The sequence below is a fragment of the Symphalangus syndactylus genome, chromosome 2 (assembly GCF_028878055.3).
Source record: "Symphalangus syndactylus isolate Jambi chromosome 2, NHGRI_mSymSyn1-v2.1_pri, whole genome shotgun sequence".
Taxonomy (NCBI): Eukaryota; Metazoa; Chordata; class Mammalia; order Primates; family Hylobatidae; genus Symphalangus; species Symphalangus syndactylus.
The window spans coordinates 132,537,040-132,564,049 of NC_072424.2; the positions used below are offsets into that span (position 1 = coordinate 132,537,040).

The following is a 27,010-nucleotide window of genomic DNA, read 5'->3' on the forward strand; positions in this document are numbered from 1 at the left end:
GATGATGATAACCCACATAAGGCAGGCCCTTTGGAATGTGTTAGGTTTCATTTGGTAGTGGAATAGCGTATTTGATTATATGGTTAGTACTTGGGAAGCAGAATGAAGTTTGTCACTTAGAATAGATTGGTAGTCTTAAAAGAGAGTGTCTAGGGAATAAGTTGAATTGTTTCACAAAAAAAAAGGTTAATTGGAGAAAAAAGTTTTGTGCTCAATAGTGAACATAAGTCATACAAACTTTTGTTGTGTTTACTTGTATTCTGCTCCATGTGATTTTGCAAAAGAAATAGAACTATTTGAGTGAATTGCAGACCTCTTAATAATAAAATACACCTTTTGAAGAATTTTTTTGAACTGTGACAAATTATTGACATATATGCTATAGGAATAAAGACTAAATTGAATTTTTGATTTTCTAATTATAGAGGCAGCAGATTGTGGTAGAGGTACTATTGGTTATGAGAAATAAATGCTGATGAGAAATGTTTCTATAGTTTGTGATTTCTTACCTAAATGGATTCTATCTCATATTTGATGGTAAACATGATGCATTTGCTTTTTCTGATTTTGATTTTATGCATTTGTTTTGTTTTTCTAATTTTGTTTTATAAGAGTTTCTGATACAGCCATCCTTTAAACTTAAGGAAGGCTATGTAAATGTATTAAAATACCTACTATAGGTCAGGAAAAATCTCAGTAACTTTGACCTTTATTTAGTCAGAATGGGGACTAGGTTGCTCATGTTCTCTAAAGACAATTTTGACTATTAAGTTGATGTATGCCAAATTTGTTTTTAAAATAATTCTGCAACTTAATATAATTTATATAGATTGACTTGAAAGATGTAGGATTTCATTCTTTCATTAATTTGTTCATGCATGTAACTAATATATAATGAACACGTATCGTGGCCTAGGGATTTTTTTCCATCTCCTGGGTTATAGTGGTAAACCAGACAAGCAAAAACCATGCCTTCTTGGAGCCTATGTTGTTGTGATACTTTTCCTTTTGTCTCATTAGCAGTTTGTGTATTGAACTTGCTGCAGAGCTGGGGAGGCTGTGCAGGCACTACTGACTCCAGCATTGCTTCTTTGCTGGGGACTGTGTTGGTTGCAGCCTAATCCGTTCTTAGCATTTTGCCTCTTAGAGTCCAGATTGCCTGTCCACTGTTCAAAATAGAGACTGAGCAGGGAGACTTAGTTAAATGATTTTTCAAACAGTGGGAAAATATGACTAGCTACATTAAGTTTTATACAAAATTGTCTGTTATATATGTTTTAAAATCTCCATTTGATATTTTGGAATCTTAACTATTTCTTATAAAATACAGCTTTAAGGATGTTTTCTTTTGTCAGTGAGAATCATTAGTCTCCACATGCATATGATTTTAAAAAGCAACTATTCATAAGTGGAGACCAAACCTTATGAATTTAGAAGAATAAACTAATAACTATTTTCATTTTTAAAGCAAACTTTTAAGTACCCGAGAAATTTGATGTCCTTTTTATAAATATTTTCTGAATTTGATGTGATTCCTCAGGGTTCATTTGAGTAGCTTATCAGTGAAAGATGAAATAGTTTGCCATGTACTTTAGTGTGTAGAACTTGGGAAATAAAGATTTCTATACAGTGATCAATGTCTCAAAGGTGGACCAAATCCTAGTTAATGGCTTTCTTTGATCTAGCAATGTTTTTGATACCATAAAGTTTTATGGTTAAGAAAAAATAGACGTAAGTGTTTGAGTTTGTTGAAATATTTTAAATATATAAATAAAATCCTCTGGAGTAAAAAAATTTTTTTTAATCTTTTTTGCCCTTCAAGTGAGTTTTGAATAAGTAATTTTGTTTTTTACAAATCAAAACGTGATGTAGCAAATGTCTACTTTTTGTAACAGCTGCTCACTATGATGAAAAAAATCTGTCTTACATATTTTTGAAGTACTTTTAATTTACCAAACATTTATTAGAAGTTAACCACTTTGCTGGGCACGGTGGCTCACGCCTGTAATCTCAGCACTTTGGGAGGCCGAGGTGGGTGGATCACGAGGTCAGGAGTTTGAGACCAGCCTGGCCAAATGTTGAAACCCTGTCTCTACTAAAAATATAAAAATTAGCCAGGCGTGGTGGCGTGCACCTGTAATCCCAGCTACTCAGGAGGCTGAGGCAGGAGAATCGCTTGAACTGGGGAGGGAGAGGTGGCAGTGAGCTGAGATTGCACCACTGCACTGCAGCCTGGGCAACAGAGCAAGACTCTGGCCGGGTGTGGGTGGGGGTTGGCAGGGGGGAAGTTAACCACTTAATCAAAACATCTTATGTACACAAGTATATGTACCTACTGTGTACTCACAAAAATTAAAAAGAAAAAAAAGTAGGTATTAGAAAAAAGTGAACCACTTGATAATATGTAGTGTTTTATACTCTGCCCTCTTTTTCTGCAGTCATTATCATGTTTCCGTGGATCTTTAGTTTTAACTTTGTGAGAATGGTTGGATAGGTGTCATCCCATTGTACAGACAAGGAAACCGAGGCCCAACGGTTGTGATTTTTCCAAGGAAATGCAGTTCTGTAAGCATTAGAGCAGGGATTAGAAGGACCTAGTTCTCAACCGCTGGTGCTAGGTGTAAAGGGGAACCATCATTCAATTTTTCATAAGTTTTTTTGGTTGGTTGTTTTGTTTTTACTGGTATAATGTCCAAATACAAATTTATTTTTTCCTCATTCTTTTTATAAGTTCACATTCATAGAAAAATAGTAAGAATGATGAAGAATTTTTGTGTATACTTCATCCGGATTTCTCTACCTCCGGTAACCATGTTTGCTTTCTTACTATCTTCTTCACATACAAATGAACACATAATTTCTTTTCTGAACATTTTGAGAATAAATTGCAATTCGTGGTACCCTTTACCTCTAAATAACTCTGTGTATATTTTAAAAACAAGCACATTTTATTTAACTATAGTACAACGATCAAAATCAAGAAACTGTTGTCTGTAGATCGTATTCAGATTTCACTAATCATACCAATAATGTCCTTACTAGAGTAAATTCTACATCACACCTTACATTCACTTGTCTTAGTCTCCCTTAATGTGAATCAGTTGGTTACTCCTCTTTTCTTGCATGACCTTTGAGATGATATTTGATAAAAATAGGCCAGTATTTTTAGAATTGCTTTAATATTGATTTGCTGCTGCTTCACGATTAGGTTTGGGTTCTATATTTTTGGCAGGAACACTCCAGGATTAATATTGTATTCCTGTCAGCACACCATATCAGGAATCATGTTGTCCATATATTCCATTAATAGAGATGTAGAGCTTTATTATTATTATTTTTTTAAAGAGACAGGGATCTTGCTCTGTTGCCCAGGTTTGAGTGCAGTGGTGTGATCATGGCTCACTGCAGTCTCGAACTTCTGGGCTTAAGCAGTCCTTTGACCTCAGCCTTCTGAGTAGCTGGGACTATAGGTGCAAGCCACCATGCCTGCCTGATTTTTTAGATTTTTGGTAGAGAGGAGGTCAGGCCATGTTGCTCAGGCTGGGGTGTTAATTTTTATCTGCAGGGTTTCCCTACTGCATAGTTACTGTGTTTTCTTTGTAACTAGTAATAGTATCTTCTGGGGAGATACTTCGATGCGAATATCTTGCTACTGGTCAAATTTTCACTTGTTTTAGCGTCTTCTTATCTGAATCAGAACTAATGGTGATTGCCAAATGGTGATTTTCTGAGTCTATCATTTTTGTATTTATTAGTTCGCATTCTCTACAAGCTTTCCCATTTATATATGTAGGTGTATATGCATATTAGTATGAACTCATGGTTTTTTTTTTTTTTTTTTGGCGACAGAGTCTCACTCTGTCATTGTCACCCAGTCTAGAGTGCAGTGGCTTGATCTCAGCTCACTGCAGCCTCCATCTCCCAGGTTCAAGCGATTCTCGTGCCTCAGCTTCCTGACTAGCTGGGGCTACAGGCACGCAACACCATGCCTGGATAATTTTTGTATTTTTAGTAGAGTCGAGGTTTTGCCATGTTGGCCAGGCTGGTCTTGAACTCCTGGCCTCAAGTGATCCATCTGCCTTGGCCTCCCAAAGTGCTGGGATTACAGGCTTAAGCCACTGCACCTAGCTAAACTCATGGATTTTTTTTTAATTCACTGAGTTATCTTTATACTCTGATTGTCTCAGTTTTGACTAGGCAAGCTGGCTCCTTTGTCCTTTTGACAAGTCCTCATTATTTTTTGAGTTGTCTTATTCTCTAGTGTAATAAAATACTCCCATCCCGGCCTGGGAATCAGCCATTTCTCTAGTTTCTTTTAGTGTGTGTATATCTATCAATAGATAGAACTGTAAATTATATATATACATACATTCTCTCTTTCTCATCTGTTTTGTATCTGTTTATCTAAAAAGCCATGAATTCATCATAGTATCTTCAATTCAAGTCAAATACAGTAGGGTTCATTCTAGCTTTCCCTCTTTCCAAGTCTGTCTTTGACAGCAAGAACCCTGGCTTTTGTTATCTACAATATATTTACTTCTTATTTGTTCATTCCTGAAATACATAGAAAGTAGTTTCAGAATTGCTAAAGCATGTATCTGTAAACAAACCTATTAGAGTTTATTTGTTTATAATTCATTTTTTGTTTTTGCCTAAGGGCATGTAGTTAAAATACTATGTACAAACATAACTTGGTTAGTTTTCTCCCCCACTTCAAGTGGTTTTGCTATTAATTTGAAATACAGTTAGATTCAAGTTTTTCTGTTTATATTCCATTTTTTCATCTTTCATCCTTGTTTGCTATCTTTTTAGTATGTGAAACATTAAGGATAAATTAACTTTAATCATTTACTTTTTCCTAGCTTCAGCGTCATAACTACCTATGCTCTGATAAAAAACCAAAACAGCAAAGCATTTATTTAACATTCTTCAGATAACATTCTAAAATTCAGGGGCTTAGATATGGAGAAGGATTTAGGTAAGAGATCCAATAGTGCAGATTCTACTGATGGGTGAAATAAAGTATATATTTAGAGAAAATTTATTCTCTTATGAGTGGAATCTCCAGTCCAGGGGCAGCAAACTTTGTCTGTAGAGTATTAGTAAATATTTTACGTGCTGTGGGCCTCTTTGTATATTCTTCGTCTTTTACAAAGCTTAAAATATAGAACCGTTCGGCTGAGTGTGGTGGTTAGGCCTGTAATCTCAGCACTTTGGGAGGCTGAGGCGGGCTGATGGCTTGAGCTCAGGAGTTCCAGACCAGCCTGGGCAATATTGTGAAACAATATATCTCTACAAAAAATATTAATACAAAAAAATTAGCTAGGCATGGTGATGCATGTCTATAGTCCCAGCTACTTGGGAAGATTGCTTAATCCAGGGAGGTGGAGGTTGCAGTGAGTTGAGATATTGCCACTTTAATCCAGCCTGGGTGACAGAGCAAGACCCTGTCTCAAAACAAAAAAAAACCCCCATATATGTATACATATACCATCCTTAGTTTGAGGATCTATCAAAACAGGCCAAAGGCTATACTTTGCTGGGCCAAGTAGTAAACTTAGAAACCCAAGATCTTGATTAATAACTTGCCACTTGTAAAAAAGAATTATAATTGAGCAGAACAGTATAGCTCATAAAGGCCTTATAGTGCTTATTTTAACATCAAAAACAGAGCAAAACAACTTGAAAAGCTGCCTGGTGGAAATATTCATTTAACACATTTTTTTTTTTTGCATTGACCACGTGCAGATACTATTTTAGGCACTAGGATTCAACAGTGTACAAAACAGACCAAATGAAAAACCAAAACAAACCTCTGCCTTCATGGAGTTTACATTCATTTCTCTGTGTGTGTGCTTGTATGTGTGTGTGCGTGTGTACTAGAAATGCATGTTTGTTTTTCCTCATTTAGTGCCATTTTATTTACTGAAAGTTGTTTACATTTTAATTGCAGAGAGGATTCTTGTTGGGAAAGTTGATTTAAAAGGTTAAGCAAAGGGGGCAAATTTTTTTTTTTTTTTTTTGAGACGGAGTCTCTCTCTGTCGCCCAGGCTGGAGTGCAGTGGTGCAATCTCGGCTCACTGCAAGCTCCGCCTCCCGGGTTCACGCCATTCTCCTGCCTCAGCCTCTCCGAGTAGCTGGGACTACAGGCGCCCGCCACCATGCCCGGCTAATTTTTTGTATTTTTAGTAGAGACGGGGTTTCACCGTGGCCTCGATCTCCTGACCTCGTGATCCGCCCGCCTCGGCCTCCTAAAGTGCTGGGATTACAAGCGTGAGCCACCGCGCCCGGCCAGGGGGCAAAATTTTAAAAGGTTAGCTCATTGCTTTCTATCTCTTCATTTTTTGTGAAGTGTAATGTTATTTGAAAGTGATTCTTAGTCCTTAAGATTTCAATGTGTTACTGCACTCACTAAAGGAAGACAATAAAATAAAACTGCACTAATTGGCACAAACAACCCAGACCTAATTTAGTGATAAGCACATGTGCATTACAGAATTTTTAAAAAATATTACTCACATACATAAAAAGGCTTTAATGCATAAATGAGAACGAGAATGATTACTATCCAAAATTGAGAGCCGCTGTGGATATAGTTGCTTTTGTGGTTTTCTTAAAATAGGGACAAAGTTTACTAATAGGACTAGTATTTATTTACTAAATGTTAATAAAAGCTCAAGAACTGTTTGCAGATTATCCATCTTGTCTCTGGCTGAACATCAGCACCTTTGAATAAAAATTGTCAAGATGAATTTTTACCATGTTACTTTTTTTTTTTTTTTGCTGAAATGACTTCTATGAGTGGTTTTTAAATTTGCCTTTGTAAAGATTATTAATATCTTTGGCTTTTTTTAACATCAAGAAACAAGGTTTTAATTTTTATAGCAATTTCTGTTGAACAAGAAATTCCAAATCCTTATTCTCATTTTATGAGATAACACAGAAGTTTTTAGAAGCCTGTCTCTGTTTTGGTGGTAATTTCAAGAATGAAAGTTGTGAGCAACTTAGCTGAAGAGTAGTAAAATCCTAAAGGAGTTGGTTAGAGGCTGCAGCATCATTCTTGTGCAAAATTTACTAATCAGTACTTTGATTTATTTGCAAAAGCAAAGAATTAGATGTCTGAGTCCTCTTAGAGCTGTAACAGTTTATTAATTCCAAATAATCCTATGGGTGAAGGCCTATGAATAAAATGTCTTTTTTTTTTGAGACGCAGTTTTGCTGTGTCGCCCAGGCTGGAGTGCAGTGGCGCCATCTTGGCTCACTGCAACCTCTGCCTCCTGGGTTCAAGTGATTCTCCTGCCTTAGCCTCCCGAGTAGCTGGGATTACAGGCATGGCGCCACCATGCTTGGCTAATTTTGTATTTTTGGTAGAGATGGGGTTTCTCCTGGTTGATTAGGCTGGTCTCGAACTCCCAACCTCAGTGATCCGCCCACTTTAGCCTCCCAAAAGTGGTGGGATTACAGGCATGAGCCACCACACCGGGCCTAAAATCTCTTATTTTGCTAGTCCTACACAGTTGTCGATTTTTTCATTTTAATTACAAAACAGTTTTCAGATTGCTGTAATACAATAATAGCCTATGAAGGTTTTAATAGTAATAGCATCTGGTGGTTGGAAAGAGTGCACGGAAAGTTGCTGGTTGTTTGAGCTTTGTTACATACTTGCCATCTGTCAGCCATTCTGCAGGGTAGTCCGCAGCATTAGATACCTTCACAGCCTTTTCCTCAGAAAGCTCTTTCTGTTGGGGTGGGGCTGGGAATATGATGAAAAGTAATGTGATGAGCATTATGATATGAAGAGTAGTGATGTCACCTATGTATACTTTGTGTACCTTCTACTGTGTACACTGTGATGTATACAGTAGAAAGGGTGGAGGCATTGTGTGCAAAATGTAAAAGCTCATTTTCAAGGAAATTGCAGCTTTGGGTAGGGGATAGGGTAGGGAGGCGTGATTGGAGAATTAAGCCTGGGTTTTCTGATGAAGGGCCTTTATATAGCATGCATAGGACCTCCTTCTAAATCAAAAGGGAATTGAGAGTCTGAAGGGCTTTAAATGAAAGCACAAGTTTTAAATTTGTTTTAGAAAAATGACTAGCATCTTTGTGGAGCAGGGAATGGCAGTGGTGGGATGAGTTTGGGATAGGAAGGTTAAATTAGTCTAGAGAAGATGAGGGGCTCAATTAAAGTAATACTAATAGGGAGAAGAGGAAGGGATGACTGCAGTAGAAGTTTAGTAATAATAGGGAGCTGGATATGAGGAAGATGGGTGTTGCCAGGGCTTTGGTTTAAGTAACTAGGTTGATTTAAGGGTATGGTACCAGTCACTAAGATGGGCAAATCAGGGAGAGAAAGAAGATTGAGGAGAACGATAATTTGGCGGGGGGGGATAGGGTGGATGGGGGATTTTTCTTCTCACCAAGAATAAAAGAAAGATCTTCACTGTGGAAGGAGGCTTAAAATCACCTTTATCTCAACCACCCAAAGACTATTATGGTTACTGTTTTGTTAAGTACAGTAGTTTGTACATCTTGAATATTTGTTGCCTGTGGAACATCAAGGTGGAGATACCTAGCTAAATATATGGGTTGGGCACCTGGAGAAAACAGGCTAGAAATGAAGATTGAGGGGACAGTATAGTTGTTTAGGGTGATAATGTAGGGAAAGAAGAGAAGCCAGCCTAGAGGAAAATCTCGTAGAATCTTTTCATCCTCAGGTTTGTCCTCCCTCCCTCCCTTTCCCCCATCCCTATCATGTTGGGTTTGTGAGTATAAGACATTTAAAAGTAACTCTGCGTGAAGTATGCTTGATTTCAAATTCTGCCTATACAACCAGATGTTCTTGTGTGTAATTAAAACTTAAGTAGTAAATTGAATGGCCTGTGAATAAAATTAAGGATTCAAATTTTGTTTAATGAGATTTTATTAGAATTTCTTAACATTAAGCTCACTCATATTATTCAGCATTTTATTTACTCTTAGTTACATAATTCTTTGCCTTAAGTCTACTGTAAGCAATTTATTGTGCACATGGAATTGTGCATTTAAAGACTGTATCATTAGATATAGAACCCATATTTATTTGAGAAATTCCAGCTAATACAATTCTGGTATTTTTTTGCGAAAAAGCTTTATAAATGAATTATTCTTTTTCTTGTTCTCATTTTGGCCATTTCATTGTTAATAGTACTATATTAAAAGGTAACTTACGTTTTCATTTTGATGTTTACAAAAGACATGGGAATGAATTGAAATTAAAGGAAGGTGGACTGTGTGGATCCCAGGAAAATTAAAATGAAGTTATTTTCATATATACACCCGTGTGTTTTTGTGTTTTGTTTTCTCCCATGGAGAATTGTTTCTGTTTTCTTAGAATAGGGTGGCTAAAGGCCATCACAAACATGTTAGCTAGTTATGGTTCTATAACTGGGTTCCCTGTTAACTTTCTTGCTTAAACCTGATATCTAAAAACCACATTTTTTTTTTTTTTTTTTTTTTTGAGACGGAGTTTTGCTCTTGTTGCCTAGGCTGGAGTGCAATGGCGTGATCTCCGCTCGCTGCAACCTCCGCCTCCCGAGTTTAAGTGATTCTTCTGCCTCAAACTCCCGAGTAGCTGGGATTACAGGCATGCGCCACCCTGCCTGGCTAATTTTGTATTTTTTTGTTGAGATGGGTTTCTCCACATTGGTCAGGCTGGTCTCAAACTCCCGACCTCAGGTGATCCACCCGCCTTGGCCTGCCAAAGTGCTGAGATTACAGGCATGAGCCATCGCGCCTGGCCAAAACTACAAATTTTAGACCCGAAAGACATATCTGAAAGACTGGTTTTACAGATGAGGAATCAAGATTCAGAAATGATTAAACTTGTTCAGCCATACCTTTACTAGGTGCACATAGTTAGTGGCCTAATTAGAACACATTTATATCCTCTTTGTTTACTGCTGTTTTCATTATTTTTACTATGGATTTTTTGAGTGATCTTGGTAGTATTTATGTTTGGTGGAGCGAAGAGAGAAGTGGGAATTGGTGATTCTTAATAGATTATTAATATTTCATGTTAACTCTGGGACAGAATAAGGAGCATACTACTGTGCCGCTCCTCTCCTGCTCGTAGAATAGGATGCCACAGAAAATACGCTTTCCTTGGCAAGGAAGTATTGCACAGTAACACCCACTTGGCCAGCAGTTCTCCAGCAACTCACTCTGCAGAAAACTAAAAAGTCTTGAGTCCAAAGCTCATGTATTTTGTGCCCTCTTTTAAAGAGAGGAGTGTGGTTATTAAGTCTATATCCTTAATGTATCTGTAGTATATTTCTAATTTTCACATTTTAACAATGATGTCTACTTTGTGACTACTACATTTAGATTTTTGCAAACTACTGTTTAGAAGGTTCCTAGTCTCCAGAGGCCTTTTAAAGCCTGAAAAGGCTTCAAAATTAATATGGTTGCTGTAAAGTAACATGTAACAGATGACAGTTGGCTGCCAGGGAGGAGATGGTGGTTTTATCATTTATAAAATGAGATTAGATAAGATGACCTTTAGGATCCCTTACGTACTAATCCTGATGAGCAAGTTTTCTAATTAATCTTTTCTTAGCCTCATTTAAAAAATAGAGATAATGGTGTATTTCCTGACTACATCTCAGTTGGTTTGAATATTTAAAAATCTAATAATTTTATAAAGTATTTGGAAAGCTAAACAACTTTTATTCTCTACTACTAGGGGATACTAGGAATTTTAATTTTTTTTTTTTTTAAGAGGCTGCAACTGGGGAACATGTAGTGTCATTGTGGATATCTCTGTTGCCCTGGAAAGTATCTTCATATTATAACATAATTTAATAGTGGGTAAAAGTTATAGAGACTGAGTTGTAAAGAATGTGCTAGATTATGTTCAGCATATGTTTCAAGTTGGGGAAATAGTTGAACAAACAGCAGACAGTTACAAAATACAGACTATAATGTATTTTGCTTGTTTGTTTTTTTGAGATGGAGTCTCACTCTGTCGCCCAGGCCAGCATGCAGTGGTGCAATCATGTCTTGCTGCATCCTCCGTCTCCTAGGTTCAAGCGATTCTCCTGCCTCAGCCCCCAGAGTAGCTGAGATTATAGGCACTTGCCACCATGGCCGGCCAGTATTTTAGACTAATACTATTACTGGTCATCATGTAAAATAATTTCATTGTTTTATTAAATCCAGCAAGGCTTTTAAGAATATCAGTTTTAAGCAGTAAAAACGAGTACGGTTTTTTTTTTTTTTTTTAATTTACCAGAAGGTATAAAGTGGGCCGGGCACGGTGGCTCACTCCTGTAATCCCAGCACTTTGGGAGGCTGAGGTGGGCAGATCACCTGAGGTCAGGAGTTCGAGACCAGCCTGGCCAACATGGTGAAACCCTGTCTCTACTAAAAATACAAAAATTAAGGCCTGGTGTGGTGGCTCATGCTTATAATCCCAGCACTTTGGGAGGCCAAAGCAGGTGAATCACCTGAGCTTGGGAGTTTGGGACCAGCCTGGTTGATACGGTGAAACCCTATCTCTACTAAAAAATATAAAAATTAGCCAAGTGTGGTGGCGCACACGTGTAATCCCAGTTAACTCGGGAGGCTGAGGCAGGAGAATTGCTTGAACCTGGGAGGCGGAGGTTGCAGTGAGCCAAGATCGTGCCATTGCACTCCAGCCTGGGCGACAGAGCAAAACTTTGTCTCAGAAAAATAAATTAAAAAAAAAATTAGCTGGGCATAGTGGTGGGCGCCTGTAATGCCAGCTACTCGGGAGGCTGAGGCAGGAGAATCACTTGAACCCAGGGGGCAGAGGTTGCAGTGAGCCAAGATCGCGACTCTGCCTCAAAAATAAATAAATGAATGTATAAAGTGTCTATTTTACATATATACATGTATGCAATGTACATATTTATAATATTTATACATATTTATGAAGAAGGATGCATATAGAATACTCTGGAAGGTGGCCTACCAGCCGTTTAACAGTGGTTATTTCTGAAGAAAGCAGTAGGTAGATAGGGTGCAGGAATGAGACCTTTTAATAGTTTGATTTTTTTCACAGTGAGCATTTATTACTTTATTACTATTACGAGTTTGAGTCAAACTCTTGCTCTGTCACACAGGCTGGAGTGCAGTGGCATGATCATAGCTTACCATAGCCTTGAACTCCTGGGCTCAAGCGATCCTCCCTCCTCAGCCTCCCAAAGTGTTGGAATTATAGGCGTGAGCCACTGTGACTGGTCTCCATATTGTTTTTGTAATATTTTCTCCAAAACCAAACAGTATGTGTCTTAGCCATTAGGAGAAAGGTGGAGTTAGTCTATTTTAATACTGCTTGAATTAAATCACTTAGAGAAAGGGAGCTTGAGTTTGAAGATCCTTAAGCCCTATTGAAGACTTAAAATTCATGTCTAGATGCAATTTATTTAGCTGTTATTTGATCATGCTTATTTAATTCATGCTTAAAATTTATGTTTAAATGTAGTTTATTTAGCTGTTATTTGATCAGTAGACTCAAAAGCTTTATAAATCTTTTGTTTTTAAAGTCTTGGTTATTCGGTTGGTGCTATTAAATGGTGTGTCACCACAGTCATCCATCATCTGATTCAGTGACGTTGCTAGCTAGTGAACTTTTTGTTTTGTTTTTGGAAACTGGACTACATCTGAGTGCCTAGGTAGTGAGAAGAACCGGGTTTGAGACACAGTTCCATAATTTACAAGCAGTTTGATTTTAGTTAAGTCACTTAACCTAATTTTATACGTTTATAAAACGAGAATAGTAAATACACTCTTATCAGGCCATTCTGAAAGCAAAAACAGTTGTGATAGTGTTTAATAATTGACAGTGGACCTCACAGATGAAAAGTATATTACAGTCTTTATCGTTTTTCCCATGCAGCTCCCTGTCTCTTTCAAATTTTTGTGTTGGTTAGTCTCATTTCTGAAATGGTTTTATCCTTAGGTCTTGTAGGCTCTTCTACTTATTCTCCCTTTGTTATTTAGTTTTCAGTATTTATTCCTTATCTTTTCAACTATTATCTCTTCAGAAATTACTTGTATTTTTTAATTTTCTCTTTTGGGATTCAGTCTCATATCTTCAAGGTATTTTGTGTACATGCGCATTTGAAATCATTGTTGTCACCTCATGTCTAAACTTGCCTTTCCTCCACAAACTTACTTTTAGACTTCTGTTTATATCAGTAGTAAAATCATGTTCATAAATACTCAGAGTTGAAAACTTGGAATTATTTTAGATGCCACTCTTTCATCCATACTTTTGTCAGTCATGAAATCTAATGAATTATTTTTTTTAAAATGTATATTTTGCATCCTTCTCATTCTTTTTATTCTCCGTGTTAACGCTTCAGCTCTTATCCTCGTCACTTCTCCTGTGGTTTGTTGCAGTCAGTTTTAAATTGGCTCCTAATTTACTATGCTCTTTTTCTCTAGTTCATATAGTGGAACTAGATATTTTAGATTATTATTATTGTTATTATTTTTTTTAGACAGAGTCTTGCTCTGTCGCCCAGGCTGGAATGCAGTGGTGTAATCTTGGCTCACTGCAACCTCCATCTCCTGGGGCCAAGCGATTCTCGTGCCTCAGCCTCCCGAGTAGCTGGGATTACAGATGTACACCACCATGCCCGGCTAATTTTTTTATTTTTAGTAGAGATGGGGTTTTGTCATGTCCAGTCTGGTCTCGAACTCCTGACCTCAAGTGACCCTCCCGCCTCGGCCTCCCAAAGTGCTGGGATGCCTGGACCAGATTATTAGATTAATTTTTATTATTATTAGTTTTAATCGTGATTTTGCTTGAATCATTTTGTATTTCTAAAAACCTTTCAGTTTCCCCTTGCCTTCAGCTGTACAGGTTCCTGAGCTATGGATTTGAGACTTTACATAAGATTATTTTGTAAGACTATAAATAGGAATATGCTTATTATGTACATTGCACATAAAGATGCCGTGAAACAGGAAGATTTACTGTGTGCAGAGCTATGCACTGTATATTCCCATTTGTGTGTCTTGTTGGTTTAGGAACTCAGTGATTTTGTAGTAGGAAAGCATAGACTTCTGTTGAGATTCTAATGCATTTCCATTGGGAAATAGCCACTTCTTACCTTTTTGTAAATCACTGTAAAGAGAGATTTATTGATGAGTATGTTATAAATGAAAATAGTGTGGAAGCGGAATCATAGCTGTAACTGGAATGCTCTTTTCCCAGTCTATTTCACTTACAATTTCTTATTAAACTTTGTGCTTGTGGTTTCTAACTGGATGTTTATTTCACTTATACATCCCTCCCCCAGTATTTTTATTTTGACACTGAATTATGTCATTAGATCTTGTGTTAATGAGGAAAAGTTTGAGGTCCTAAATACCACTTTTGTATACAGTATTATTTCTCTGTTAAATGCATATGGGAGTGTGAGGAGAGAATAACAAAGATGCTCCATCACTGCTAGTTAAGTTTAATACATATATTTTGAATTAGTGTCTCTGCAGAATAACCTGTGATTACATTTTAGAGATCTTTGAGATCATTATTGAATTGTCAAAAATCTCAGGAGGCTGAGAACCCACTATATTATAATAATGATATGTATATCACTCTCCCCCTCTACCTCAGTAGATTGTTAGATAAATGGAGGTGAGGGTCTAAATGTTATTTTTTGTTTTCTAAAGGGCGGAATATAGTGCTGGTGTTCAGTAGTTAGACGAAATGTTGGCTTGGCCTGTTTACCATTTAGCTTTGAACTGTTAATCAGTTGAATTTGGTTTTGTATTCCCCAATTGTCTAGTTGTTTTTAGTTGATTATACCTTGATAATAAAACTGTTTGAGTTAGAACATGATGATTAACTCTCAAATTTATACATTGTATACAAGGATGATTATTTTATACTGTAACAAATGATGTTGGGGATTATTTCAGAGTGAAACATTCTGTTGCATTGAAATACATTCTTTAGGCTGGGTGCGGTGGCTCACGCCTGTAATCCCAGCATTTTGGGAAGCGGAAGAGGGTGGATCGCTTGAGCCTCAGGAGTTTAAGACCAACCTGGACAACATAGCGAAACCCGTCTCTACAAGAAATACAAAAATTAGCTGGACATGTTGGTGCATTCCTGTGGTCCCAGCTACTCGGGAGGCTGAGGTGGATCGCTTGAGCCTGGGAGACGGAGGTTGCAGTGAGCTGAGGTTGCACCACTGCACTCCAGCCTGGGTGACAGAGTGAGGCCCTGTCTCAATAAATAAATAAGTTCTCTTTTTTTGAGTCTCACTCTGTTGCCCAGGCTGGAGTGCAGTGGTGCAACCTCTGTCTTCTGGGTTCAAGCAATCCTCCTGAGCAGCTAGGACAACAGGTGCGCGCCACTACGCCCAGCTAATTTTTATTTTTACTAGAGATGGGGTTTTGCCATGTTTGCCAGTCTGGTCTCAAACTCCTGGCCTCAAGTGATCTGCCTGCCTTGGCCTCCCAAAGTGCTGGGATTATAGGCATGAGCCACCGTGCCCAGCCAATAAATATACTTTTTGTACTTATGAATACTGGCATAGGATTATAGGTACAGGATTGCAAAACTTGTCAAAAGTAAAGTTCTGAGGGAAAAATTAAGAGAAATTTATATCATCAGCCATGGCTTTGGCATTCTACTTTTTTGAGTAAAATTAATCTCCTCTGTTCAAGTGAATTTAGGTGTGAGAAAGCTGGATAAACTGCTTTTGCTAGCTCGTATTTGGTTGCCTGATTACCTTTGAAACGTTATATTAAACTACTGTATGAAAGTCAAATCATCACATGCTTGGATACCTAATATGTAACACATTGTGGAAGACATGAAAAAAATACTTTTATTGGGAAGATTATCAGTTAAAGTTTTCCAAAATGGGTGGATTGATGGAAAGATAGGATGGATAGATGGAAAGATGGATAGATCTGTGTATCTGCATATGTGTGCACACACAGACATATACATGTACATATGCCACTGGATGATCATAACTGCTTTAAGATGTTTGATAACTCCATCATCTGTGTCATCTTGGGATTGGCATTTGTTGATTGCTTTTCCCCTCGAGCAGTGGACAGATTCCCTGGGGTATGTGAAGTAAGTTTCACTTTTTTTTTTTTTTTTTTTGAGATGGAGTCTCACTCTGTCATCCAGGCTGGAGTACAGTGGTGCAATCTTGGCTCACTGCAACCTCTGCCTCCCAGGCTCAAGTGATTCTCCCACTTCAGCCTCCTCAGCAGCTAAGACCACAGGTGTGTGCCACCACTCCCAGCTAGTTTTTTGTATTTTTGGTAAAGACAGGGTAAAGACCATGTTACCCAGGCTGGTCTTGTAATCCTGGTCTCAAGCAGTCTGCCTGCCTTGGCCTCCCAAAGTGCTGGGAATACAGGTTTGAGCCACTGTTCCCGGCCAAGTTTCACTTATATGCTGGCGACATTTTTAATATTATGTTGTAAGACTTCATCAAAATCCTCTGAAGGATGTTGATTTTTGTATATCAGGCAGTCAGTTTGGTTAACTTCAGGATGTGAGTTCTGTCTTGCCTTTTTGTGGTGGTTCCAGTGTCAGTTCAGTTCTCAAAGCATTTCTTTCGAGGTGCGTACAGCGTACTTTCCGCTCCAGTTAGTCTAGGAATTGGGCAGTGGTTTACATGGATTGTAGTTCTTAGAGCCTTTGCTGTGCTTCTTTGGGTCTGTTTCATGCAGGCGTAATTCTAGTATGAGCCCAGGATGTAGTTCATATACAAAACTAGGGGATCCTCTTCTCTTTCTCTTTCTAGGATTCCCATTCATTCTCCAGATGCCAGTGTTCTTTTTTCCCTGTTTCTCTGGCCAAAAAGTCATGTTTCTTTCCAAGCTCAGCCTTCAGAGTGAAGTAGTGAAAAAGAAAAATAGGAACTCCCACCCCTCTTCTTTGAATAATAGAGACCCCTGTTTCCTCTTCTGTTAGCCACAGATGGATCTTCTCGAGATTTAGGTACCAGTGTGGTAACAGGGTCTGCCTTCGAACCCTTGGCAAGGCTAGAAGGGAGAAGGGGAAAATTTTTTCTTTTTTCCTTCCCTCCTCCTCTACAGCATGGAGGAGTCCTTTTTCCTAGTATTCTGGCTGAATGGGGTTTCTCCTAGTGTTTTTCCCACTAGTATTGGCTACACCTTTCTGTATTCTCCTAGCACTGAGATCAAAGCTAGGAGATCATAGATCATACCAAACACTACGAAATTACCTCAGCTCCCATGCACAGCCACCCACCCCGTCCCCTTAGCTTTCACTGGTCATTTTTCAGGTTTGACTATGGTTTCCAGTTTGCCTGCTGTTTTGCTTCCGGATTACTCAGGTAGTTGCTTTTTGTCTTGAGTTGGGGATTTTGAGTTGTCATCAGTGCGAAAGCAAGGCCTGGTAGTTTGGTTTACTCTATCTTGGCTGGCACTGTAAAGCCTATGTACCTTTTTTAAAGTATTTTTTAATTCCCTTTATTCCAAGGGTTTAGAAAGGATGTGCAAATTTGTGTGTTGAATTAAAGGACTTAGGCAGATGAGGTTTTGGTTTTACGGGAGAGTTGATTACAATTTTTCTTTGTTTCAAAGCAGTTTTAAACTAACTTAGTTTCAGAAATAGATCTCTTCTTTTTTAACAGTATTCAAAACTGTAATGTTAATCCTAGACAGTTGTCATGCTTGAAAAATGGTTTATCATGCTTAATAATACAAATGTTAATTACTTATGTGAAAACAGTTGTATCCCATAGGCAAAGATAATTAGAAAGCATATGAGCATTTGTATTTGTCATTATAATCTTTAAAAAAATATTTATTTTTATTCATACTAATATGACATCTGGATATTAGAATCTCCAGATGTCATAATAATTTTTTTTTTTTTTTTGTCGCCTGGGCTGGAGTGAAGTGGTGTGATCTTGGCTTACTGCAGGCTCCGCCTCCCAGGTTCACGCCATTCTCCTGTCTCAGCCTCCTGAGTAGCTGGGACTACAGGTGCCCGCCACCATGCCTGGCTAATTTTTTTGTATTTTTTAGTAGAGACGGGGTTTCACCGTAATCAAGCCAGAACAGTCTTGATCTCCTGATCTTGTGATCCTCCTGCCTCGGCCTCCTGAAGTGTTGGGATTACAGGCGTGAGCCACCGTGTCTGGCCATCATAATAATTTTATAAGCACTTTAAAAAATCAAATTCTGGGCTGGGCATAGTGGCTTATGCCTGTAATCCCAGTACTTTGGAGGCTGAGGTGGGCAGATCACTTGAAGTCAGGAGTTCAAGACCAGCCTGGCCAACGTGGTGAAAAACCTGTCTTTACCAAAAAATGTAAAAAATTAGCCAGGTGTGGTAGTGCATGCCTGTAATCCCAGCTAGTTGGGAGGCTGAGGTGAGAGAATCACTTTAACTCGGGTGGTGGAGGCTGCAGTGAGCCAAGATGGTGCCACTGCACTCCAACCTGGGCAGCAGAGCAAGACTGTCTCTAAATAGATAAAATAAAATTCTGGCTCATTTTCTTTTCTTTCTTCTTTTTTTTTTTAATTAAAGAGGATTTCATTTTTCTCCTTTACAAAGATTAGATAGATTTAATCTTGCTAGACAGATGTTTGCATATTTCAGACTTAGAATTCTAGGAAAATAAACATCACTTCCCTTTGTAATGTCTTACACTTTTTTTTAAAAAAGGGTTCTGGATTTGAAATTCTGAGAAGTACATACAGTATCGCACTCTTCACCACATTATTGTATACTTAAATACACTTTGCTAACTGTGTCTATTAGTTTATTAGAATATTATCTGTCTCTAAAAGCAGATTAAGTTTCATGACAGAGGCCTAGTGCTAATGAATATATTTTGAATGAGTGATGAATTGTGGGATTATAGATAGTTTACATTTTTTGTTTTTTTTTGTATTTTCCAATTTTTTCGTATTAAAATACTTTATGCCACAAAAAACTTCTAGGAATTTTTTATTTATTAAAATTTTTTTTAGAGACCGTCTTGCTCTGTCACCCAGGCTGGAGTGCAGTGGTGTGATAAAGGCTCACTGCATCCTTGGACTCTTGGGCTCAAATGATCCTCCTACCTCAGCCTCGCAGGTAGCTGGGACTACAGGCATGCACCCCCATGTCCCATTGATTTTTTTTTTTTTTTTTTTTGTAGAGGCGGGGTCTTGCTGTGCTGTGCAGGCTGGTCTTGAACTCCTGGCCTCAAGTGATCCTCTCATCTTGGCCTCCCAGAGTGGTGTTGGGATTTATAGGTGTGAGCCATTGTGCTTGGCTCTAAGCATTTTTCTTAAAAGATTATTTCTTACATTTGATAGTGAGTTATTAGGTATAACATTTTAGATTTTATGTGCTTTGTTTGCAGTTACATGTGGTCTGTTTTTTTCAAAGATGCTTTTGAAACATTTTGTTTGTTGGGAGGTTGAGCCAGGCAGATCACATGAGGTTGGGAGTTCGAGACCGACTGGGCAACGTGGTGAAACCCCATCTCTACTAAAAATACAAAAATTTGCTGGGCATAGTGGCGGGTGCCCATAATCCCAGCTGCTCGGGAGGCTGAGGCAGGAAAATTGCTTGAACCCTGGAGGTGGAGGTTACAGTGAGCTGAGATCGCACCAGTGCAGTCCATACTCCAGCCTGGGCAATAGAGACAGACTCCTTCTCCAAACAAAACAAAACAAAACAAAAACAAAAAATCACTTTGGAAGTTTTCAGACTGGTCCTTATTTTAGTATAAAAGGGAGGAGTTTTGCCTTTATCAAAAACCTGATCTGGGAGGATTCCCTCAGTATGTCTGTAACATCTCCTTTTGGCCTGTGCTGTTTATCTTTAAAAATTCTGATCACTCAAGAATATTGCTGTGTCATTAGAAGTTAACCAAAGCTTATATTTAAAGTTTTATTTTAAATATTTTTATAAATAAATTTGAAAACCTTAGAAAAAGTTTTGAAAGGAGTTTTTATTTTAAGGGACTATAAAAGTCACTATTTGTCATATTATTTTAGAACATGCTTTTCTTAATATGGAATTTGCTGCCGTTATTTCTAAAGTTTCTGTTCTTTGGTCCCATTTTATCAGCGAAATCAATTTATTAGTGAAAAATATCTGTTATTTACCTTTTACTCCTGTATGCAAAATACTGAATTTTTATTTTCACTTGTAAACTTAGGAAGAAGCAGATATTGTTTTTAAATTTAATTTCTACTTGGAGTTATTAATAAAAAGTTTCACAAAAATATGAAAACTTTGAAGTTTATACACATATTAGAAAATAAAAGCATTCACTTATTTTTTCTACTGTATTAGTTTTCTATTGCTGTGTAACAAATTGTCACAAACTTAGCTTGTGGCTAAAAACAGCATATGTTTGTTTCACAATTTCCATAGGTCAGGATCTAGGCATTGGTTAGCTGGGTCTTTTGCTAATGGTTTCACTTGGGTGATGGAGGTGTTATCCAGGGCTTGGCTCCCATTTGAAACTTAGGGCCCTCTTCCAAATTCATTCAGGCTTTTGGCTGAATTCAGGTCCTTATGGTTGTAGGACTGAGGTCTCTTTTTTTTGTTTACTGGCTGTGGGTTAGGGGTTACTCTCAGTTTCTAGTGGCTACCCTCGTGTCCTAGTAGCCATTGGTCCCATTTCTGGTCTACTACAATAGTTATCTTCAGAGTGACTGTCCCGCCGTATTCATAGGTCCCACCCATACTGAAGGATGGGTCATTAGATAGAGGGGATTATATAGGGCGTGTACAGGGTAGAAGTCTTGGGGGTCATCTTAGAATTCTGCCTACCAGAGCTATTCTAACAAAACCAATGATCATTTTGTAGTATTTCCTTTTAATATTTTTTTTTTGTGAGCTACATTTTTATTTATAATACAGATATTTTACCTTGAGGCTTTGGAAGTTTCATTACTATCACTTATAAATATAGCCGTATTATTTCTTATTATAAAATAAGGGATTTTGAGAGTTCAAGTATCTGTAGTGTAGTTTTAATTCTTAACATTTTAGTTGTGGTGGTTACCGTCATATCCCAAAATAATAATTTTATATTGCTGTTTCTGGAATGGTCAGTTGTAGACATTATTTATTGATTTTTTGCAGCAGCAGGTGATGTACCAGTTCACTTGTGTCCTTCCTGCCATCTAATACCTTTATTTGGGGTGGTGAGACTTTGGAATTCTCCATGACAAAGTATTTTCCTCCTTGGTTGTATTTTCTTGTGTGTATTACAGCTTATGGTTTTCTTCTTATTTCATCATTTACCAATCTTTTTATCACATTTCCATTTTCTGGAAGTTTGTAACATCTCTGCTGATTCTTCTTCCCTCGTCATTCTGCTTTTCATCGTGAATTTTTATACCTTTTTCTTTCTTGAGTTCTTTATTGTCCTCCCAGTAAGAGGAAGAAAAGAAAAATATCTGGTTAGCCTGCTGTCTTGGATTCAAAGTATCAAGATTGTGTTGGCTGCAGAAACTTTTATGAAGTTTCTGATTTCTTTGGAGATTTGGGGGATTCTAATCAGTACTCTCAAGGGCTTAAAGGACCATTCTTAAGAAAGATGGACTGGATCGATTACATTTAGTTATTTTAGGTTCACTCTTAAGGTTAATTCCTTTGATCATAGAACCAGCAACCTTGTACATGAGCAAAATGTTGATGGTTCTTTGGGATGTAACTGATAATAAGCTGTTTGTTGGGCCCTTTAAGGTCATAGTAGAATTCATTTCATATTGCTGAAATTGGGAAAGGCACGAAAATGTTTGAAGTGAAGACACTTGAAAAAACAAGCATGGAGGTACAACATTTTGTTAAATTTTGGGTTTTGGGTAATGGGTTTCATTTAATGCATAGAGGAGGGGAGGACATAAATATGCTCTCCAGGGGTGTGAGATTGCAGTGTTTATCAAAAAAGCAAAAAAAAAAAAAAAAAAAAAAAAAAAAAAAAAAAAAAAAAAAAAAAAAAAAAAAAAACAAACACATCTGTAGGATGGAGAATGTTGCCCAAATCCAGGGGCTGGCCTGGTTTTGTAAGTAAGTTCTATTGGAACACACTGTGCTGATTCATATACAAATTGTTTATGGTTGTTTTCCTGCTACAAAGGGCAGAGCTGAGGAGTTGTGATAGAGACAGTATGACCTGCAAAGGCTAAAATGGTTACTGTATGGCCCTTTGAAGAAAAAGTTTGCTGATGCTGGACCTAATTGATGAGTGCTTTTAAGATCTTGATTAGAGATAAGTTTTGTGATGGAGTAGCCATCTCAGTTTAGGTAAAAGATTCCCCAAACCTTGAGGAATTAGAAATTGATTTGACTTACAGAAGTCTTCAGATTAAAAATATGCATTTGTAGGCTGTGGTGCCTACAAGTGGTAGTATAGAAACTTAAAATTGTACAAGTTTAAGGAACGTTCTTTAATGTACATGATGGGAGTTGAAACATAAAGAATGAATTAATTAGACTGAAAACCAAGGCTCTTGTTTAGTACATTTTCTTTCCTTTTTTGGGGGGTGGGGGATGGAGTCTCGCTCTGTTGTTTAGTATATTTTCATTGAAATGATAAGTCTCGAGTGGCCAAAGGAAAGGACAGGTGAAGACTGGTAGGTTATTTCAATCCCTGAGGTCAGATGAGCATAGAGAATTTGCACAAGTAAAGGGTTTGGTCATTTGACATTAGATAATATTAGAACATGGCATATGTGGGGAATAAACTTTTCATTTAGAAAGCATTTAGGAAGTTCAGAGAGAGTAATAGCACAGCAGGTACCAGTAGCCCTAGAAAAGGTAGAATTTGATGGAACAAACTAACTGGGGTCAGCAGTCACTTAAGATTTTGGAAAACATGGCAGCAGGGAGCCAGATCCCAAGAAGTAGACTGATAAGATGGAAACCTATAGAGAACACTGGGTAGCTGGAGAGCCCAAGCCTACGGAGCGTGTAGCCATGGTCTTCTCACCCAAGCACAGAGATGGAATCAGCAGGCAAAGGAAAAGTAAGGTCTCAGAATCAGCTGTCATTCTTTTTCAGTGTTTTTCAGTGTAAAACCATGATTTTCTATCCTGGATCAGATTTTGAGAATATGAAGAGAATAACATTCCCAATTCTTGGAGGCAGGTTAACATTATCTGATTAGAATGAGAATTGGAATGAAGCTTGGTAGTTCCTAATAGCAGTGTGTTACAGCAATATTAATAAATTATCCATTGGATAATGAAGGTTTATTATTGAATGCTTGCTGTGTACCAGGCATTGTCATGTCTTGTAGATGTAAATAAATTAAATATAGTCTCTTTATGTACATTATTTAAGGAAGTTTATTAAAAGCTTCTAATGGGCCAGCATCATCATATTTTTCTAAAGTACTGATTGTTAGTTATAGTGTCATTCATAAAATTCTCAACAAATGGTCTTTGATGGAGGTCCTTGGAAGGCAGCTATGCTCACCACTATACCACCAGCACCGTCAGATGGAGGTCTTTGGAGGATTAAGTTTGATGCTTGGGATTGAGCGGTAGTGAACTGTATAGAACACCTAAATTTTGGACAAATTTATTTGGAAACTACATGATGACAGAGTGCTTCTGAAGTCATGTGCTGGGTTCACATTAGTTCAGTAAATGTTGAATAAACTTTAACCGATTTATAAAGAACCATGAAACAGCTTAGTTAACAAAATTAAACACAATAGAAAACAGTTTATTTTTGTATCCAATGAAACTAGTTAAATATAGCAGAGAAATAGATGTCAGTAGACATTTGAAATGTGTGTTCAGATTAGTAGAATAAACGTATCAGCAAGATCCCTAGAAGCCAAGGAAAGAAGCAGGAAACTTGTTAAATCACATATCTTTGATAAAAAGTAAGCACCAAGCTAACTGAATCACTCTCTAATTTCTGGATTTAAGTAGATTATTTCTTTAATTGGATCAGTAAATGACACTGTTCTAGGGGAAATTTTTATCAACCTTCTTTAAAGTTGAGAACTTAATAATAAAGGAATTCAGTGAAGAATTAGATGAAATGATGTTTTCTGATGATCAGATTTACCAAATTAGATTTTAGAGACTCTAGAGAAATAGTTGGAGGCATATGTACAGCTGACCCTTGAACAGCGGGAAGTTTAAGGGCGCCAACCCCCTGTGTAGCTGAAAATCATATAACTTTTGACTCTTCCGCAACTAATAATAGACTACTGTTGACCAGAAACCTTAACAATAACATAAACAGTTGATTAACACATATTTTATATGTTATATATATTATATACTGTATTCTTAAAATAAGAGAAAAGAAAATGTTATTAAGAAAATTATCAGGAAGAGAAAATATATTTACTATTCATTAAGTAGAAGTAGGTCATCATAAAAATCTTTACCCTTGTCTTCATGTTGAGTAGGCTGAGGAAGGGAAAGAGGAGTGATTGGTCTTGCTGTCTCAGGGATGGCAGAGGCAGAAGATGTGGAGGAGATGGAAGGGGAGGCAGGAGAGGCAGGCACACTCAGTGTAACTTTACAGAAAATATAATTTCTGTCCAACTTTTTTGCTTTTTCATTTCTCTAAAAATGTTTCTATACCATGGCACCAATTCTTCTTCCACTGTTGGCTTTAATTTTAGTGCCTGTGTCATAGGAGGGTTTGTGTCCTAAAAATAAATCAAAAGCAGTCTTGGATAATTGTAACCCTTCTGCCAGATTGTCTAAAGTAGACTTGTTTTCTGGCACTGCTTCGTCTGCTTCTTCCTGACCGTCTGGCACTGGTTTGGAAGCACTCTTCTTCAGCAAGTTGTCTTCTGTTAATTCCTCTGATGTGGTTTCCATTAGCTCTTGAATTTCTCCAAGATTCATATCCTGAAACCCTTCACCTCCCTCCAGCAGCACCCCCCCTTTTTTTTTTTTTTGCTATATCCACAATTTTATGATTTCCTTCATTGCTTCTGTTTTGTTTTTGTTTTTGTTTTTTGAGAGGGAGTCTTGCTCTGTTGCCCAGGCTGGAGTGCAGTGGCACAATCTCGGCTCACTGCAAGCTCCGCCTCCCGGGTTCACGCCATTCTCCTGCCTCAGCCTCTCCGAGTAGTTGGGACTACAGGTGCCCGCTACCATGCCTGGCTAATTTTTTGTATTTTTAGTAGAGATGGGGTTTCACCGTGGTCTCGATCTCCTGACCTCGTGATCCGCCCGCCTCGGCCTCCCAAAGTGCTGAGATTACAAGCGTGAGCCACTGCGCCCGGCCTGGTTCTGTTATAAATCCTATGAAGTCACGTGCAACATCTGGACACAGTTTTGTCCACCAGGAATTGATTGTTTTGTGCTTCATGGCTTTCAAAGCTTTTTTTGTGGCAGTGGTGGCATCTTCAGTGGTATAATACTTCCAGACTTCTATGATGTTCTGTTGGGGTTCTCTTCCACAGCATTGACAATCCTTTTTATAGACTACAATGTATAATGAGCCTTAAAGGTCCTTATGACCCCCGATCTAGAGACTGAATTAAGAGATGTCTCATTTGGGGACATGTAGACTACTTTGACGCCTTCATTGTTGCATGGAGTTATGGGTGGCCAGGGACATTGTCCAGTATGAAAAGAATTTTAAAAGGCAGTCCCTTACTGGCAAGGGTACTTCCTGACTTCAGGGACAAAGCATTGATGGAACCAGTCCAAAAAAAGCCCAGGCCTTCCTTCTGTACAACCAAAAGACTGGTAGCCAGCCAGTGTCTTCTGTCTTTTCCTATCAAGGCTCAGGTTGGCAGCTTTATAGAAAGGGCAGTCCTGATTATAAGCCTGACTGCATTTGCACAAAACAGTAGAGTTAGTCTATACCTTCCTGCTTTAAATCCTGATGTTTGCCTCTCTTCCTTACCAATAATTGTTCTTTGTGGTATTTTTTTTTTTTTTTCTCCAGAATAAGGTACTTTCATCTGCAAAAACCTGTTCAGAGAGATACTCATTCTCCTTAACGATATTCTTAAATTCTTTTTTTTTTTTTTTTTTGAGACGGAGTCTCGCTCTGTCGCCCAGGCTGGAGTGCAGTGGCGCGATCTCGGCTCACTGCAAGCTCCGCCTCCTGGGTTCACGCCATTCTCCTGCCTCAGCCCCCCGAGTAGCTGGGACTACAGGCGCCCGCCACGATGCCCAGCTAATTTTTTGTATTTTTAGTAGAGACGGGGTTTCACCGTGGTCTCTATCTCCTGACCTCGTGATCCGCCCGCCTCGGCCTCCCAAAGTGCTGGGATTACAAGCGTGAGCCACCGCGCCCGGCCAGCCACCGCGCCCGGCCTTAAATTCTTAATGATACCTGGGAAGTCATGTGTTGCCTCTTGTTTGGCAGAAGCTGCTTCTTCTGTTATCTTTTTTTTTTTTTTTTTTTTGAGATGGCAGTCTCACTGTGTCACCCAGGCTGGAGTACAGTGGCACAGTCATAGCTCACCACAACCTCTGCCTCCTAGGCTCAAGTGATCCTCACACCTCAGCCTGTAGTTGGGACTACAGGCGCAGGCCACCATGCCTGGCTAATTTTTTTTTGTATGTTTTAGAGAAACAGGGTCTTGCCATGTTGCCCAGGCTGGTCCTGAACTCCTGGAATCAAGTGAGTTGCCTGCCTTGGCCTCCCAAAGTGCTGGGATTATAGGCATGAGCCACCATGCCTGACCTTCCCCTGGTATCTTGACATTTTTTAAGCCATACCTCTTTCTAAAATGATCAAGTGATCCTTTGCTGGCATTAAATTGTCCAGCTTTAGATCTGTCACGTTTCTTTTGCTTTAGTGATCACATAATGACTTAGCTTTTTCTCTAATTATATTAGAGTCTGTAGGTATGCCTTTCTTATAACAATTCTGTACCCACACAGAGGCTGCATTTTCAATACAAGATAAAAAGGTATTTCATAAAAAGTTCGAGGTTTTTGGCCTTTTGAGATAGCTGCAGTGACAGCTTTATGAATTTCCTTTTCTTTTTTGACAATGGTCCTTATAGGCCGGATTCATTTGTCTTGAAAAGGTGGGCAACTG

General features: G+C 38.2%; 1 protein-coding gene and 1 long non-coding RNA gene across 2 annotated transcripts in view; both read left to right on the top strand.

Annotated features, from left to right (window-relative positions):
• Positions 1–27,010, top strand: part of TIAM2 (TIAM Rac1 associated GEF 2) — a 530,223-nt gene that overhangs the window by 8,845 nt on the left and 494,368 nt on the right. The gene's annotated exons all lie outside the window — the stretch shown is intronic.
• Positions 9–25,894, top strand: LOC134735764 (uncharacterized). Its single transcript, XR_010119206.1, has 2 exons — positions 9–5,479; positions 21,921–25,894. It is a non-coding gene; the product is annotated as an uncharacterized lncRNA (long non-coding RNA).